The sequence below is a fragment of the Tauraco erythrolophus genome, chromosome 2 (assembly GCF_009769465.1).
Source record: "Tauraco erythrolophus isolate bTauEry1 chromosome 2, bTauEry1.pri, whole genome shotgun sequence".
NCBI classification, from domain to species: Eukaryota; Metazoa; Chordata; class Aves; order Musophagiformes; family Musophagidae; genus Tauraco; species Tauraco erythrolophus.
In genome coordinates, this window is record NC_141466.1 from 38146485 (window position 1) to 38165416 (window position 18932).

The following is an 18932-nucleotide window of genomic DNA, read 5'->3' on the forward strand; positions in this document are numbered from 1 at the left end:
AATTTCCAGAGGATGGATGGATATAGGAGAAAACAAATATGATTTGCTTACAGGCTGAAGTACACATTAGGCAGAGATATATGCAAAATATAGCACAGAGGTCAGAAAATATGTCACTGAAATATAAGCTGCTGAAGAGAAAAAATCAGTTGGAGAAAGCAACGTGGTAGAGAAGAAGCGATTTGAACCAAGAATCTGTCAATTCAAGCTAACAAGGGGTTAACTCCTCTTTAAGTAATTTTTTTTAAGAAATTTTACAAACAGCGTTGGCTTGAAAAAAGGCACATGCTCCCAGTGCCAGTAACAGACATTTATCCTTGTCAAAAAGGAAATGGAAACTTTCTTAGTAAAAGATGTATAGCAGTATAGCTAATCTTCGGATTTTGAACTTGATACGTTAAGATTAAATCATATTGTTGTGGCACGGTCATGATTTAGTCCTTACTGGAGGTAGAATATGCCTTCATTCTCTTGATTTTTCAGTTTATTATTGGTTTTAACTCTTTTATTTTAAGAGAGATCCGAGCGTCTTTGCAGGCAACTGTGAATTTGCAAGACAGGTCAGCTTGCCAGAGCCTTTACCAACCTGTCTGCTCAGTGCTTGACCAGCTGGAGAGGGATTAAATAAGAATCTATAAATCATTTTGGCCCTAATTTCTTAATACTTCAGAAAGAGATAGATAAAAATAATGAGTTGACTACCAAACAGCTGTCTTTTAACTAAGTGTAGTTAAATACCAATACTCTCAATTTTACTACAAAGAAACTATTTTCTCAGCTCCATATCTGAACCACTTAAATTCCGCATTTCCAGTTTGAACCTGACAAAGAAGCAAAAGATTAAACACCATGCCAAGAAAGGCTGAACTCCAGGAAACTTTAGGTTGAGGTTTCCAAAAGCACTTCGCCGTCGCCTAATGGGATATTACGACTTCTCTGGCAAGAGTGACACTGACTATTTCTGAACCCTCAGAGAAGTCCTCCTCGCCTCACGCAGGCTGTGCTGTGTGAGGTTTCACAGCGGTGCCCTTCACAGTGACTGATGTGGCAGAACTTGGTTACCTTCACTGGTGTCACAAAGAGAGTTTATACTGGCTAAGCCCCCCCAGCCCGGCTGAGAGTAAACCACATTGCTCCGGACTGGCGCACAGGCTGCTTTGCTCTTTGCTAACTGACCCTCCATGCTGCTGCAGCTACGTCCTGCAGGCATGCTTCAAACCAGGAGCGTGGCTGCCCGGAGCTGTCCTCTGCCCACTGCCTGGTCAAGGGGACGCTTGGCCTCTGCTCCCAGCATGACCCAGCAGGGCCGGCAGCATGGCTAGAGATCCAGCTGGAAAAGACCCACAGTTCTTCGCTTGGACTGGGACTCCACGGGAGTGTACCGGAGCCTCTCGCCGCGCTTCCCACCAGCCTGCCACCGACACGGGTGGGGAGGCAGAGCCTGCCCTGTCTCCTGCAGTGTCTACTGTGCTCGCCCAGGTTAAAGTATCAGGTTCACAACAAGGGTTGAACTTGAGCTGCTGACCCGAGTTAAAACTGAACAACCTGCTATTCACAGCTCTTTGAAATCAGGTTAGTGAACCTAGATTAAGAAGATACCTTTTTTCCTATACTAGTAAAGGCATACTCCTGAAGATGCTCTCTCACTTTGTCGGCTTGTTTTGGTGTTGTGATCTTGCCCAGGCTCTCGTGTACTTTAACATCAGCCTGTTCTTTTTCCACCCAAAAGCCCACGTGCAAGGCCGTTCTGTGCAAACCAAGTACTAAGTGTATGTTTGTGTGAGATGTTTTAATAACAGCAGCCCTGGAATGTAAAGATAACACACCCTGCTCTATTTACAGAAGAGGCTGAGGATGTAGAATACATTTACATATCATTATTGTAATAAGGAAGAGTAACTTTCCATGTCTCTGAGCACTTCCCTTGCTTCTAGGAGCTGTGAAGAAGGGACACAGCAAACAGGGAGACTGTCAGGAAAGAGGATCCCCTGTAAAGGATATATAAAAAGAAGGCAGGATATGACCAAAAACCCAGGGGTGGCCATAAGAAATCTTATTTAGAATTATCTCTGTAATTGTAACAGTTCCACTTGTTGGTATATTATGATCCTAGCCGAGATGTTGTTATGAAATTAAGGCGAACAGATTACGTTATTCCTGTTGATCATCCTTATGTTTATTCATACACTGTAGGATAATTCACTCAAATGTTAACTTCTGGAGTTTCTCACCATAGGGAAATTTGGTATAAGGAAAAAAAGCAGTATTAATCCAGGACTGGTTGTAGATACCACCCCCTCCAATCCAAAATAATTTAAATTAAGCATGAGAAATCTCCTCAGAAAGGCTGTTCTTGCTGGAGAGGGAGTTCTGCAGTAACGTGGGCTCTGCTCCTCAGTGGGAGGCCGTTGGGAAGCAAGAGGAGCACAGAGCTGGTCTAAGGCAGCAGGATCAGCTGGAGCAGCAGTTACTGGGTACTGTCAGCATGGGGGAGCAGCAGCAGGGCTTCTGTCTGGTCATAAGACACGTCCCTTGCAGTGGCCTGGGGCAACTCGCTCTTGTGAAAGAGTCCAATACAACATTTTAATTAACTGTGTGAGTATCAGGTTGCTTTGAAAGTCACTTGCCGTACACAATGTAAATCTTGTCATTTTGAGGACGCAGAGGTGTTTGCAAGATGACAAGTGTTTGGGGAGAAGGAAGAAAAAACACCACAGCAAGCCAATGGGAACACAAAAGAAGAAAAATTTAATAACTCTCCCCTCAAAATAAAGTGAGTTGCTATGCCTTGGTAAAGGTTATCTCTGTGTCCTCCAGAAGGGAAGACTAATGCTTGGCTCACAATAAAATAAAGAGAACATTGCAGCCTGTTTGAGTGAATAATTAACTATTGAAATTTAAATACGGCTAAGTAGTTGACAGATGCTAAAATGGGAGTAATTCTGAATGTGCTTGGCTTTCCAGGCGTACTGTGTTTATTTGGAGAATAGGTTCTTGTGGTCTGAAGCTAAGTTAATGACACTACCTGACATTTTTCTTCATTTTAACTTTCCAGTTTAACTGGCAATTTGTGTAACACAGCTAAATCCTTATAAAAGTCCAACAGCAACAACCCATATTTTCTGACTGACTGCTGGCTTTATGGTGACTGGTTGCTGTTTTTTGAAAAGATGCTGAGGAATGTACGGGCTATGGATAAGAGACATTCAAGTAACAAGAATCGACTTATGCCTGTAATTGGTCTTACTTATTCATGCGAAGATTGGTGATGTTGCAGGAGGAAATGCTCAAAGGTCTGGCCTCAAGCTCTCGGTGTCAAAGTTAATGGTGTCGAGCTCCAAGAACACCTTAGCAGCCAGCCCTAATTGCAAATATGTACATCTGCCAGGTCCCAATAGCAATTATAAGGGAGGAGGTTGAGTTCAGTCTCTCTGTCGGCCCTTTTCCAAGAGTTTTCTGGGCTGAAATCTCCCCAGCTCCACTGGCAGAGGGCTCCTTCGCAGCCCCTGGGAACTGAGACCCGCAAAAGGAGCAGATAGAAAAGGCTCACAACAGCCTTAACCATATATATAGGCAACGAAACACGCAAAACCCAGCTGGCGTGTCAGGATGGTGATCAGCAGCTCAGTTCTCTAAGTATTAGTTATTGAGCCTGGTGAGGTCTAGGAGGCTTAGTCACGCAGCATTTTAGTCAGCTCTGCATTGCTTCAGCCTGTTCCAGACCCACAGGGATTAGGATCATTGTGCGGGGAAATTCAAAGCAAAATCCGACCACCAGCCAGTCTGCGGGGTGGTCTCCTCTCACTGAAATTTTCAGCCATATTTATTCCCTCACCTGTATGCCCCATCCAGCACCTAGGTGGTGAAGGTCACTTGGGTAAGAGGCACAGCTCCAGGCCCATTTTTCCACATAACAACCAAGAATAAACCAGCTAGAAATGGAAAATTTTCAATTAAAAGAAGAACACAGCATGTGGTGTGGTAAGTGGGCCATGCTTACATTTGCCCAAGTGTTCCATCTTGTGACTGATCTGTACCTTTATCATATAGAAAAGAGTTTGTCTGCAGAGTCTCTCTTCCTCTTGGAAAGGATACTGCAACTTTCCAAATACTGCTACACCTGCTTCCCCAAAAAGTCAATCCCTGGCCACAGGTGTGTCGGCTGTTTCAAAATGGCTGCTGTGGCATAAGCTCACGTCTTTCCACAGCCATACAAATTCTTAATTCAGTAGCTTATTGAGCTTAAAACAGGATCCAGAGTAATTTAGAGAGCGTGTGAGCTCGTTTCAATACACAGGATGTAGCTGTGCTGTTGCTTGATTGACATTTTGCTACAAGTGTTTTTCAGAGGGTACGAATGTGTTTCTGCAAATGCAGTGGAGGGGGATTAGCTCTGAATTCCACCACCGAGGCGCCTTGTAGCTTTCAGCCCTTTCACGCAGTAAGGAATGGGAGCTGTCACTACTGCGTAAGTTACATTTCTCTCTCTGCTCTTACGTATGTAAATGCCTAATCCCGTATGTAAAAGCAGCGGTACGCAGTAGGCAAAAATCTTCTTTAGAGACACGTTGTGGAGGGCTTGGATCGCAGCCCAGTAAGAACATTTAATAACAGCAGCAGTGTTCCCAAATTCCTTTTTCAGAGTTTGCCCAACCAGTAAAAGGAGCTTTAAACTCACTCTGAAAATTGATACAATTTGTTTGTTGATATAGTTACCGTCATCCGCAGTTGTATAATTTATTATCGCCTACTGCTGCTGGGGATAATAAAAGAGTGAGTGGGTTTTGCGATGTGAGTAAACATGAGCACAAAATCTCCACTGGAAATACTGAGTCACTTAATAAACATGTAGACCACAAATTCATTGTACATTATTCATTATGCAGGTTACAGATGGGCCTGAAATAGAGGATTCTGCTCAGGTTTGTGTGCACATCTGCACATCTGCTGGTGCACAGAGGCTCGAGTGGGGAGGAAGGTGCCCGGCTCTGGGTGTCACTTCAGCCCTTCTCCAAAGACGGAAGCCAGAGAGAAAGTCTGGATGCAATGGACTGTATGGCAGTCACCTCCAGGCCCAGCAGCCTGCAGTTTTATATATAGGTTTTGGCTGATCTCCAATGTAAATGTTGTTAAAGACATCATTGAAGGAATAGGGATCAGTGGTGTCTGTATTCTTATAAACAATGGAGAAGAGATCCGAGATATCACAGCTTCTTTCTGACTCTGGTGTCTACCTCCAGTGCAGCAGCAGCAGCTGGCTGGACTCATGTAGCTTGGCATCCCGGCAGCAGAGTAGGCAGGGGCAGAGTCTGATATGCCCACAGGGTGGTTTGTCTTAGGTGTGTAGATGTGCCAGCCTGACACGAGTTGATCAAATGGCTGGTGGGACCCTCATCTGACCCTCAGCTCTGAAGGACCAATTCTGCCCTGAAGGTAGAGCCTCAGCAGAAAGGAAAATCAAGACGCGTGTCTTCTCCCTGCAGGAAGCCAGTACTGTACCATGGTCAGGCCAGAGGTTAGGACTGGTGACTTCGGCATTTATTTTGGACCCCTAGGAGGAGAGCAGCACCTGCAGAGAGAAACACAGGGGATGTGAGTGCTCTGGTGGTGCACAGCAGCAGAGAGCAGGGACCAGCTGGCCTCAGAAGTGGCTCTGGAAGCAGGTCCTGCCTCAGAGCTTTAGCCAGAGGAATAAGGGCAGTGCTTTACCTCAGCCTTCTTCTCACCTGGTGCACTTGCTTAACCCGAAACAAGCAGCACAACCTGCCTTTTCAAGGCTGGAAACTTGCTCACCTGCTTGGGGGGGGAGGAAAAAAAAACAAACCTTTGAAGATTACGTGTAGCTGTGCCAACTGCTGACACCTGTCATAACATGAATAAACTACTAAGAGTTTGCATTTGCCATTTGAAGTGCACTTTATAGGTGAAATACAAGGAAATTGGTGCTCAATGTAAGCACAAATGCTAATCCTGCACATGTTTCAGGGCGGGGGAAGGAATAGCAGGAATTGTGGGAGATCTATTCTAACCGAGTAAACCCCACCGCTTTGCTCATTTTTTTGAGCCATGGACCACTCTAAGTATTGACTCCCCTGCAGATTTAGCCATCGTGGCAGAACCGATAGACATCAGTATAACTCCCCCAGACTGAAGCATTTATTTGCTTTCTCCTATTTTTGCTGCTGTATTAAAAAAAGCCCACTATTGATGATTTCCAGGAAAAGCTCTGCAACTATTTTTCTTCATTGCCTAAGCCCTTAGACGTATCTCAATCACTAAATGTGTTTCATCAGTCTCTTTTTTTTTTTTTTTCCCCGCAAATGGCCCTGCAGTGCTGCAGTTCAAATCTCTGGAAAGGCTGTAATTTCCTTTGATTGTCATAACCCTGTTGTAATGAAATGGCCAAAATGCTTAATGGCAACCTTAGTACTACTCTTTGAGACAGTCGTGGTTTGGCATTTAGGTGAATGCTCACTAAGCTTACATGGTCAAGGACATTCAAGCTCAGGTGCCGAGGCACAGCCATGGGCTCCATCTGCGATCCCTTTGTGCAGTTGCCAGGGTGCCTACATACAAAATGCCAGTCAAAAGCACAGAACCACCATTTTACCTAGAAATCACATGATGGGCATTCACATTTCCAGTGCATTTTACACTCTTCCCCACCTCTAGAAAAGCCACTCTACTCGTTTGCAGTTGACAACGCATCTATCCAAATTCAATCCTACAGCAGTTTCCTAGGTAACTAGTGCTTTGGCACAGAAACCCTCTACACGGCAGAATGAGCCAAAACACCCGTTAGCATTTCCACTTCTTTTCAAGCCTTTTGAAACAAGCAGATACAAAAAACCACCACAGAAGCATTAAAAAAAAAATAATCAAAAAACAACCAACAAACCAACAACAAGAAACCAATGGCAAGGTATGTTCAGCCGCTCTGCTTAACTTTCATCCAGGAAATTCCGCATCCGTCAAAAGTTAGCTCAGATCCGGAGACAAAACCAATCTAAGGTCTGAAACTGTTTCTCAAGCGTTGTACCTCTTCAGGTTATCTTCATAGATTCCAAACATCTTTCTAGGCTCTGAGTCATGCCTGTAGTGTGGACAGATATTTCTGAATGATGCTGGAAACTAATAGAATCATAGAATCATAGAATGGTTAGGGCTGGAAGGGACCTTCAAAGGTCATCTAGTCCAACCCCCCTGCAAGGAACAGGGATATCTCCAACTAGATCAGGTTGCTCAGGGCCTCATCCAACCGGGCCTTGAACGTCTCCAGGGATGGAGCATCCACCACCTCTCTGGGCAACCTGTTCCAGTGTTCTACAACTCTCATGGTAAAAAATTTTTTCCTAATATCCAACCTGAATCTACCTCCCTCTAGTAATTTGAGTCTCTACTCTCCCGGCCCCTCTTAAGGTAGCCAAGCTCCAGCGGGGCCTTACAAGGGCTGCAGGGCATGAACCGCTGTCTCCAGTATATTAGTGGACTTCTGAGGAGGTGTTTCCTCAGATTGTGTTGTAATACCATCTTGTTCAATGCTCCCTCTTTCGTTGCTTGGCTGCAGAGCTGTGACCACTATTGTGGGATCGCACTAGCCCTCATTTCTAGGGCTCTGCACATAGCTGCAGCTCACTTACCAAAAGTTCCTCTGTCCACCTTGAGAGAGAGAGACTCTGCGGTCACCACTGTGGGACTGATGTCTAGAGGACTCCGTAGAGGAATGGTAATGAGGGAAGGGGCAGGGTGACTCTTGAGTTTGGTCTTGCTGCCTCGCTCTAGGCCAGCCAGTGCAGCTGTGGTTGCGGCAGCTGTGGTGAGGCAGAATGCATTTCCTTGTTTTGCGTGAAAGAAAAAAGCAAATTCTTGCGCTTGCCCAATATCCACATGCGTTGCATTTAGGCACTGGAAAAAAAGCCACAGCCTGAAGCCAGGATCATATTAGAGGAGATTGGGCTGCAAAGCTACGCTGACAGCCCTTCCTAGCGTTAGCATGCACACACACACACAGAGCTGATCCCTACAAAAAGGTAATTAAGGCAAGGGGGAAACCTGGGAGCGGCTGGCATAAAATGCCCTAAAGGGGAGGAGTGGGCTCAGGAATGTGCATCTGAAGGGCTTGGTCCGGTGTCAACTCCTGTGAACAAGTCCTGCTCAATCTTGCTCGCATACCCGGGTGAAGCCAACTCGGCAGGCCTTCGCCAGCCCGGTTCACGAGGAAGTGAGAGGACTTCACAACTGGAGGCTGTAGCTTGCAGGCAAGGCTCTCCCTTCTCTGCCTGCAATTGTGCTAGTTTGCTGAAGGGCTGCATGTGCACATCGGACTGGAACATAGTTCAAAAGAAGCAAGTGTTGCCTGCAGCTGTCCTCACTTCAGAGCATGTTATAGCAGGTAAAGGCTGCTGTAAGCTATGCCAATCACCAACTCGAGAAGCTTTTCTGGCAACCAAGAATTGCCAGGACATAAGGATACGCTACTCATGTCCCCTGGAACAGCCTGTTCTCCAGGAGCTTGGGGGAAAATGCCAGAGACACCTTTTGTTGACCTCCTGTGTCTTGCACACCAGAGGGGAGCTTCAAGAAGCTGGAAATGCAGGGTTAAACGTAGGAAGTTTTGTGCTATGACCCAGTGCGAAGCTGCCACAGAGCGCAGCTGCCCTGTCGCGCTAGCTAATTTGAGAACTGGTAGTTTTGACAATTGCAGACTTTTATGCTAGCGAGCTTTCAAAGCACTTTATATCAAGTGAGCACTTCCTTCATTGTTGTCTAGCAGAACCCCGTTGCTGAAGTGCAGCTGTCACTAGCAGGAGGCAGCAAAGCATGTTGTCCCCTGCTGACCCTTGGCACTATACCAAGGTGAGCATCATTCTTCTGGTTGTGCTCCCTTTTCAGATTCCCAACAGCTGGATTAGACTCCTAAACCAGGGCCGTGTGTTGTTAGCCCTTCACGATTTGGGTAGAGAAGATCTAGCACCAGCCTCAAGGCTTAGCCCTCACACGTACGTGCTGGCCGACTGCCTGTAGCTGGGCTGTGACATTCTCCATGCCAGGTCAGCCTGAGTCCAAATCCCAGCAAACTTTAATTTTACTCTTTGAGGATGTTGGTGAGCTGAAGGCACAAAGACTTTAATCGACACATTTGGCAATTTAAACACCACAGTAGCTATATAGAGCTACACAAAACAGTCCTGTGCAGTTCCCTGCTTCAGTTCCTTCATGGTATTGAATGTTTTTTAATGGCTCAGATATTAAATTAGACCTTGATTCTCCAAACCCAGCCTGCTTTTTTGTCCGCTCTGACTGAGCAAGACCTTTCCTTTTACGCCCTTGTAGATTGACCTTTCTCAGATAGCAGCTAGATAAGCAGTACCTGAGTTACCAAATAATTTTGGCTGTTGTCGTGGGTTATGTTGAACCGCCCCACACACAGCCGGTCACTCCCCCTCCCCCACCCCCAGGAATGAGGGAGAGAATTAAAGGATAAACGTGAAACCCGTGGGTTGAGATAAGAGTGATTTAATACAGATGATTTAATACAATGTAGGTGCTCACCACCCCTCGTATGCGAAGCCCGTCTCGTCCCGAAAACTGCAAATCCCGGACGAACGCGAGGCCCCGAAATAGAGAGGGGCAGAGAGGGAGAGAAAGAGAGAGAGAGAGAAAGAAAAAAAAAACAGCAGAGCAGCAGCGCAGCAAGCGCAAAAGAGCAAAAGTGCAAAAAGAGCAAAAGCGCAAAAGCCCCTCTTCCCGGCTGACCCTCGCTTTTATACTGGGCATGACGCTGCATGATATGGAATACTAATTGGCCAGTTTGGCCCTCAGTCTTAAGTTCCACACAAATGACAAGGGGAATCGTGTCCCCCTTGTCCCAGCTATGCTCCCCCCTTATCCTGCCGTGTTTCTGTACTCCGCACACTGAAAAGTCCTTGGAGTTTCACTTCCAACCACAAACATCAGCTTGCTATCAACATTCTTCTCAGAGTGAGCCTCTGAGTGAAACCAAAACAGGGAGCTCTTCTGGCTGTTAAAAAAAAAAAAAAAAAAAAAAACTCTGTCCCAGCTAAAACTGGGACAGCTGTCAACAGTAATACCTTCTTTTTCCTCCTTAAACAGGTTACCATCAAAGTTTAATAGTCCTCCATCACAAGCATTCACTGGTTGCAAGAAATTCTCTTGATGTATCTGACTTGCAGCTTAATATGAAAGTAACAAAGGTGTAGTGAGGGTACAGCACAGTCTAACAATAAAAAATAATGCTCAGAAAAAAAAATGAGGCTCGTCGCTTAACCATACAGTAGCTGAGATTAATCTGTCAGAGCAGCCACTGCAAATAACGCAGGAATGGGGACAAATGTGCTTTTTTAACACTCCTCAGTGGAACTGCATTGATTTGAGTGAGTGCATAATCACTACTGAATCAGAGAAAAGAGTAGGCTGTTAAATGTAAGCATTATTTCTTTTTATGCTTTATGAATTCTCCTTCAAAACTCCTGAGTTTTGACTGTTTTTTGAGAGCTCTTATGTGAAACAAGTAGACAAGCACAGCCGGTGATCACACACTCGGTTTCACTACATCTGCAGCTGTACATCCAACACTTGGAAAAAAACACTACAGCCCTTTTTTTTTTTTTTTTTTTTCCCCCACCCCCTCATATAAAAGTGCCTAGTAAAGCAGACGCCTGTTTTTCCACATTACAGAGGAGACCTTTGCGACCCCCGGCTCCAAGGCAGGCAGCAGCAGCTCCACTCCCGCTCCCTGCCGGCCTCACAGGCCGGGCGCACGGGGGAGCGGCGGGATAACCTGGCGGCGGTGTGAAGGGCCGGCCGGGCGGGACTAAAATTGAGACTTAACCCGAGAGCCGCGACTAGCTCGGGAGCTCGGCCGGCCGGGCGGGAAGCCGCTGAGAGGCGGGAAAGTGCTGAGGGGCGAGCGGCCGCCCCCGCCAGCGGCCCGCAGAGCTGCCCGCGGCCCGCGGTGCTGAGGCGCCATCCCGTGGCCGCAGGGGGAGCGGCGGGCGGCTGGCTGGGCGCCGGCCGGCCGTGAGGGACCGGCGGCCCCGTGTGGGTGGCACCGGCGGCCCCGTGTGGCACCGGCGGCCCCGTGAGGTACCGACAGCCCCGTGAGGTACCGGCAGCCCAGGAGGCGGCGGCGGCGGCGGCCTCCCGCCCTTCCCCGGGGTGACTCGCTCACCTGCGTAACATATCTGAAGGCTTTTTGTCCTTTTCCGCTGTCTGCAAGCAGCGTGAAAGCAGCGGGGCGCTTTCCTCTGAGTACATTTCCCGAAGTAGGTTTATTGATGTAAATAAATAACATCATTTGCAAGGGCTGACTGACTAGCGATCGCCCACAGCGGCAGGTTTTCCATCTGGATGCCCCTCAGCCACCCCAGCCCCGCCACACCGGGCCAGGCAACCCCCAGGGCCACCTCAACTGGTGGCACAGGCCAGAGCTGCGCTTCGGGACTGCTGTTCTGAGGTGGGCAGCTTTCCGGAACATCCCAGCTTTTGGTCTGATTTGTTAGAGCATATAAATTACAAAAATAAAAAAAAAAAATGAGGCTCATCTACTGTCCAGGCAATATCCTCTTGTCATGGTTGTGGCGACCAGGCTGGATGTGCCGTGGCCGGCTGTCTCCGTGCTCCTGCATGGATCGGATCGCTGCCTCCTTACAGAGAGGATGAGGTTGTGTGCTCTGCGCAGGTGGAATTGCTGGCTGGCCTCCCGTGTTGTTTGGGGGTTGCAGTCAGCAAAAGAGCCTCGTCACGCCGTGCGTATTGGTCACCTGTTGTCACAAAAGCGCCTTGGATTTTGGTCTCGCTGAAATTGGTGGCGAAATTCCCACATTCTTCAGCACAGACGAAGCAAATCCAGAGTTTGGGGAAAACGCACAGCGTGTATGAGATATGCGAGTACAGAGGGGTAAAATAGTGTTCTTAAACCAGCCATGTACAGATCAAAACGCAGCCTCAGAGAGGCGAAATATTCAAAACCTTTCTCTGCCTTCCTCCATTCACCCTCTCTCGCTGAAGAAGAGCAAATGTTATCAAGTCCAACAGGTATTCCCTGGAGACAACAGATACAGCTCTGAGCTGGTATCAGGCAAACAAGCGATGGGAGAACAAGGCTAAGATTAGTGCTGGGGGGGAGACACTGGTCTAAAGAACAAAGGGAGAAGGTGAATAAGCCCTGGAGAGTGGCTCACTGCCATGGCAATGTATCTCCTCCTCCTTTACATTTTGGGATTTGTTTTAGGAAATATTTGAATGGCATAACAGAAATCTAACAAAGAAGGCCGCAGGTATAGGAGAGCTGAAGGATTACACAGCACAGCAGTGACTTCCGGTGTGGCTGTGATTTAGTTCTGTTTCAAGCTCTTCAACAAAAGAAAACATGATGGGTTTCTTTCCTCTATCTTTTAATGCACGTGATGGATAAAAAAGGCCCAAGTGTGTTTTTTTTTGTGTTGTGGGTTTTTTTTTTGTTTAACATTAATGGTTTAGGAGCGCTGGTCTTTTCCACCAACAGGCTTGGAAATAAGTGAGCTGCCAGCAGCACTGGAGCAGAGCAACCGAGAGCTGAATCTAGGCACCAAACTACACTAAACTCTACTTCACATTTTGCAGGAGCAATGACCAGGGGAAGCGTGAGAGGAGGGAATCAGCATTTCTTACATTTCCTAGGACAGAAGGTACTGTACTATAGCTATCTTCCAAATCTTACAGCGTTTTTCCTACCAGGTAAAAAGAAGCAAAAGAGTCAACAAGCCACTCAAGCTGCCTGTGAGAAGCTTGTTGATACTCCCTATTCCCAGCAATTACATCCATTGTGTGCCTTTTGAGACTAGGTACAGAGCAACTCAAAGATTTTGAGTTTACTTTACTTTACTTTTCCTTTCCTGGTTAACTTCTAGTCACCTGCCAGAAAGAAAAACAGTATATCATCTTATCTTTTTGACAAGCCCAGCTGCCATCAGTCAGTCCATTTCCAGCACTAGAATAATGAAGTTGGGCCAAATCTTTCAATGCTTCAGGAAGAAATCCACTGCCACCTGTGAGGCTTTAAGGAGTTGGCCACTCTTCTTTTTGGAGCTTTCAGTCAAAAAATACAGGAGCCGAGCAGTTATGCCTTAAGTTTTCTCCTGGATCTCCCTCTTTTGTCACCCCAGAGGAACAGAGGTACCATTTCCTTCCCTTCCTTCCTCCCCCTCAGTGCTCCCCAAGCTCTTGCCCTGCCCTCCTTGGAGACCTGTTTCTGACTTACTGGTTTACCCATCATAGAGCACCGGACTTCTTTACCGTCCTAGCCAACACTTTATGAGGGCTGATGCAAGATCCCTCTTCCACAACACAGCTTTTTGAGCTTAGAATTAAATACATCCTTTAAGTCCCCTGAAAGTTAAGGTCACAATGTGCTTGTCAGGCCATCTCCGAAGAGAAAAATGTGGGCAAGCTGCACGTATGAACTGCTTTCTTAGGAAAAGCTGACTCTTGCTCAGAAGCTCTGTAGTGTTGGCTGCTAACAGACATCCCGTCCTTCTGACCTTGTAGTATGAGAGAGACACCTGGGGACTCGTTCTAAATCCAGACTCTTGTTCTCTCTCTGGTCCAGGGACAGCTGCACTCTCAGGCCTTCACGATCATAAGACAGTTGTACACATGGTTTTAAAGCACTGCCTTTTTGTTGAAATTGTCATTATTTTCTTTTGGGTTGCCTGTTCATTCCTGAGCACTCAAGAGTTGCTCACACAGCCTCAGATCCTGCTACTGGAATTAACACAGCACTTTCTAAAACTGGAGGGTGATGTTCTTGGGCTCTCTCTTGGTTCCTTTTGCTGCAGCTTTAACAAACAGCAGCTCAAGGATAATGCTGCTTCTGGCTTCTAACAGACTTCGCTTAGTAACTAAATATTCAGAAAACATTTCCTTCCTGGCCATCTCACTGCACGACTGAAAATAATGATTGATCTTTTTTGTTCTTAGGTGCTAGTGTAATACTGCCATGTTTGCACTGTGTGTGGACACTGTTTCTGCAGCATGTAAATACAGTTATCAAAACTGATTTTTTTTTTTCCTTAGTAGTAACATTTAATTGAAGTTCTGTTTTACAGCATTTGCTGGATTTTCAAATCTTAATTTTGGGGGGTTAAATTGCATGACAAAATTTCTTAAAATATCTAGGACTGCCTTACTGATCCTTGTATGAGCTTGTTCTAAATTAGATTATTCTGTCTTCTATAATTAGTGCTTGAGCATGTACATAGAATCACAGAATGGTTGGGCAGCCTTCTTCTGTGGAGACCTGCTGTCGTGGAACAGCCTAAGCAATTCAGGTCAGACAACAGGGACTAAAGACGAAGCAGTGGTACTAAAAATGCAGAGGTGGTAGCGCTGCTGTACTTCCTGAAGAGCAGGAGACTGGAACACAAGACATCTTCTCCATGAAAGACGCTTTGTACAGTGGTTGGTATAAACAGCAGTGTGCTGCTTAGGCGTGTGGCTCAGGAACTTTCATTTGGCTGCAGCTGAGATGTAGTGACAAGGTTTAGTACAGAAGATATTGCTTCCTGATACTTGACAGTGTAAAAAAGACTTTGGGAGCCAGGACAAGAAGATTGGATCTTAGCATGTCATTTTAGCCTCCGAGGAGCTCACAACTGCTTTTTCCACATTTATGTTCTGCTCTTTCCGTATCTATGCAATGTCTTTGAAATGGGGAATTACACTTGCACCCATTTTATCCATCACAAAATCCAGGTGCAACGACTGATATCTACATTCTCAAAGTCACCCAGAGGCCTACATCCCACTGATATAAATAAGAAGGAAACATGAAAAAAGACTCTAAATCCTCACCTAAATAAATTGTTGCAGACATAGTGAAAATCCACGCAGATGGTGATTTCACACAGCCTTTCACTACAAACCCTGTGCTTTACCAAGTGGGCCACTCCTGATTTGTAACTGCATTTCAGCAGGGCTCTGAAATTGTAGACATATTGAAGGCGATCAGGATGAATAATTCTGAGTTGTCCAAGGAGCATGATAATAATGAATTGCTGCTCATCACTTTCTGAAGGTAATTTTTTTCCAGAGGCCACCTGTGGGACTCTGTGAAACCCTTAGGTGATTCACTTCTAGCAGCCAGCAGCTGAAACCTCCAACTCATCTCTCCAGGATGCCTTTCCTCCTATCTATGGCTTCCCCTCCTATCTCTGGCACCTCAGCTAGGATGAATTTAGATCACAAAACTCGGAAGAAGATTTGATCTATGTGACATGCCTGCCACAAACCATCTCTTTCATAACAATGGTATTTAACTTCCAGCATACATGGTCATACATGCAGACACTGACAAAATACGTACATGACCTGTGCATTTTCTTTTTCTCCTGGAGAGAAGTGGGCAGCCTGGGAGTGAGGTACTAATTGAGACTCGTTACACTTGATAGATGTTAGCAGAGTTCTTAATCACTCAAGATGGCCAGAAAATTCATTAGCTGAGTTGAGAAACCACATCCTTCAACAACAATCTGCTTTCTTGCAGACTGCTTTCTTCTACGTTTGCAGAATTATAGTGGGGCAAGATGGGGTGAGAATTTGTGCTTTAAATGAAGAGCCACATGGCTGTCTGCCATGACTTCTCTTAAGGCAAAAGAAGAGTATGAGTCCCATAATCCTTTTTTCTAGAGTTAACTGGGCTGTGGACAGTAGAGTAGCAACTACATGGGAGCAGCGAACAGCTGACTTGATAGAGGATGAGTCTTAGGCTATAAGTAAAATCTTGGAGTACACAGAAGAGCCACTGGAGATGCACTCTGAACTTTTCTTGTATGTATAGCATGTCATACCTGGGCTGAACTCGACTTTTGGGACTGTCATTTCTTAGGGAATACAGGCAACAAAAGCGCATGTATTATTTCTCTGGGAATTACGAAGGAATGAGATCATGACATTCTGGTTTGTCCTACCTACTCAGCAGTTCTGGTGTCTCTCTAACACAAAGGCCAAGGCCAAAAGCTTTTTCTTTGCCCATCAAGAGGGACACTAAATTTGCATGTCAATACAAAATTTAGAACATGTATTCATCACCAAGAAAATAACTGATTATACGACAGGGATTATGAGTTTAGGCTATTCCCCTGTGTATGACATATAAGGCAATACTGCATTCTCAAGGGAAAACCAGGAGGGAACTAAAGCTGATGTATCTGTGTATTATAATCCCAACACCCGGCAATGAGTTTTTAAAAGGCAAGAGTCCCTGGGAAAGGAGACCAGCACACCACTTACCTGTCCCAGCACACTTTGCTCCTGAAGTCTTTGCATACGCGAACCCTGTTCATCAGAAATACCATCAACGAAACAGTTCAGTGTGTTCTTTCCCTGCCACATATTCTGTGCTCTAGCGGGGGATCAGAAACGCTAAACTTAATTTATTGCTCAGGATCAGAAAGGAAAAGATATCCTAGTATTGGACACAATGTTCAAAGCCATGAGATGTATGGAATTGAGGACTTTTTGCAACAGTATGACAAATTCTCTATTTAAACAGATCACTCCCACCACACAGAAGCAGAAATGTAACATGCCTTTTGTTCAGAGATTTACCATGTTTAATTATTCATTTTTTTCAGTAGCTTAACCATGTATTCAGATAAATAAAGTAATAAACAAAAGTGTTCAAAGTGAGGCAATATTGTCTTTATGTTATTTTTAAATTGTGATCAGGTATCTGTGGGACATGGAAAACTAGAAACCAAACAAAGTACACAACCTTTGCTTCTCTAATAAAATTTAGCGCCAAATTCTGCTCTCAAGTAAATTTCTGTAAAGCATTGTCCATAAGGGCATTACAACACAAGGACGTATTTCTGGGTTTAAAAAGCGCAAAAGATCAGGAGTTGTTCTCATGTCTTCAAGGCTCGGCACACACCAAACGGAGAGCTGGTGTCTGGCTCTACCACGCACCGTCTCGCTGACCTAGTGCAAGCAGACACAGCATCACTCAACTCCAATAAGCTGACTTGATTTCACCAGACTGTCATTTGGCTAAATTTGTTTTTCGACTGCAATTTGCCTGCTTCAGTGAATGAGAGCACAATTTGGCCCCTTTCTTGGTGAAAAGGAAGCCAACCAAACACGAATTTCACCAGGCCTCAGTTTTTGGCCCCAGATTTCAACATACACTATTACAGCGATCAAAAGAACCATAGAAATTACTTATCATTTTACTGTTCCTTAACACATTTCACACAGTCCTGCACCGAGCAGAATCACAGGTGAACCTCAGAACATACAGAGAGCACAACTACTACACTGGACATGAAAAGGAAATTTTATTAAACATGTTTACATAACATGAGTTGGAAGTTCATTTAAAAGCACAGGGGAGTGTTAAGACAAGTGGTCAAAATAGAAAGATACTATCGAATTATAACTAGTTGGTTCTTGGCCACTAAGACAGAACAGGATCTAGTAGTAGTGCACCAATGCTTGAGTTCTTCCTGCTCAGCAGGTCGAGCAGTAACCAATCTGCGCCCTATGGAAAGATGGGCAGAGTAATTCCCACGTGTTGAGTAATAATAAATAGTTCACTTGGTGCAGGCAGTATGTCTATGAATTAAAACCTAGTGTGTACACAGTTTCTACATGTGTTACAGCCCCACAGTAGGAATCTACACCAAAATAGTTATTAGAAGGAATTTGGTCCGTACTACATCACGTTTTCCATAGGGTAAAAAATAAAGTCCATCTATAGACATTTAGCACCAGACTCACAGACCTAGCCTGGCTAAAACCTGCAAAATGTCTATAAGAAAAATGGATGGCTTAGATTTCTTGGTTACTTCAGTATAGTAATTACGAGCAAACTGTACAAGTACATGCAACATACAAGCTGGCCTATGTGGAACTAACATACATTATTAAATAACCTTTGTCGTCTCTTTTTACAAAACGTGCATGCAGCTTTGAACAGTTCCAAGTCATGCTGCTCTAGTTGTGTGATCACAAAATCGAATGGCCTGTAAAAGGAGGGGAAACATATCAATGCACCTGCAGGAATCTGCAGTTGTTCGCACATTTACAGAATATCACAAGGGATTTCAAGGCCAAGAAGAACTCAAATGAATAAAAAGCAAATCGAAAGTTGACTTTTTTTTTTCTCCAAAAAGTAAGATATCTTGCGTTAAAAAATCAAGCCTTGTGCTTGCATCAATCTCAAAGAAATGTAAACTAAAATTTGATAAAAACATTTGTAAGTGCAGAATATTTCAACTGGAATTTCCAGTGAAACGCTGAACAACTCATACCATGCTCTATCCAGGGCAGACAGGTGCGTCTGAAGCGACACACATCAGAGAAGCCTGGGTACAGCTGAAAGTGTCATATGCTCAATCCATTCCTGGTCAACATTTTGGGAAGTCAAATATACATTTATACACAGAAACGTAAATATTTCCTCTCCATTTCTGGGAGGAAAACTGCATTACCAGTAACATATTCAATGTCAAAATTAGGACTAAAGCCGCTTTATACCAGTCCCCAGCAGTAGTTGCAGAATTCTTCAAAACTCTTCCATGCAAAACATCATAAACATAAAAGTTATTATATATAATGCAAACATATCTGCTTTTTACAAAGAAAAAGTGGCACTGTGATGAGTATTCATTTTTAAGAATATAACTTCGATTGGTCATTTGTTCTGGGTTCCCACGTGAGAGACTTGGAAGTACCAGAACTGAGAAACCATTTGAACTCGCTGGAATCATTAACTGTGGCTGTTGAACACTTCAAGGATGCTTACAGAGATATGCTTCAGCCCTTTTTTGTTTGGTTTAGGAAAAGAAAAGAAGGGTCTCTGTTAGCGTTGTGAGGACTTCTACAAAACTAGCAGAATCACATGGCAAAAAACTAGTGGAAGTGACAAGTAC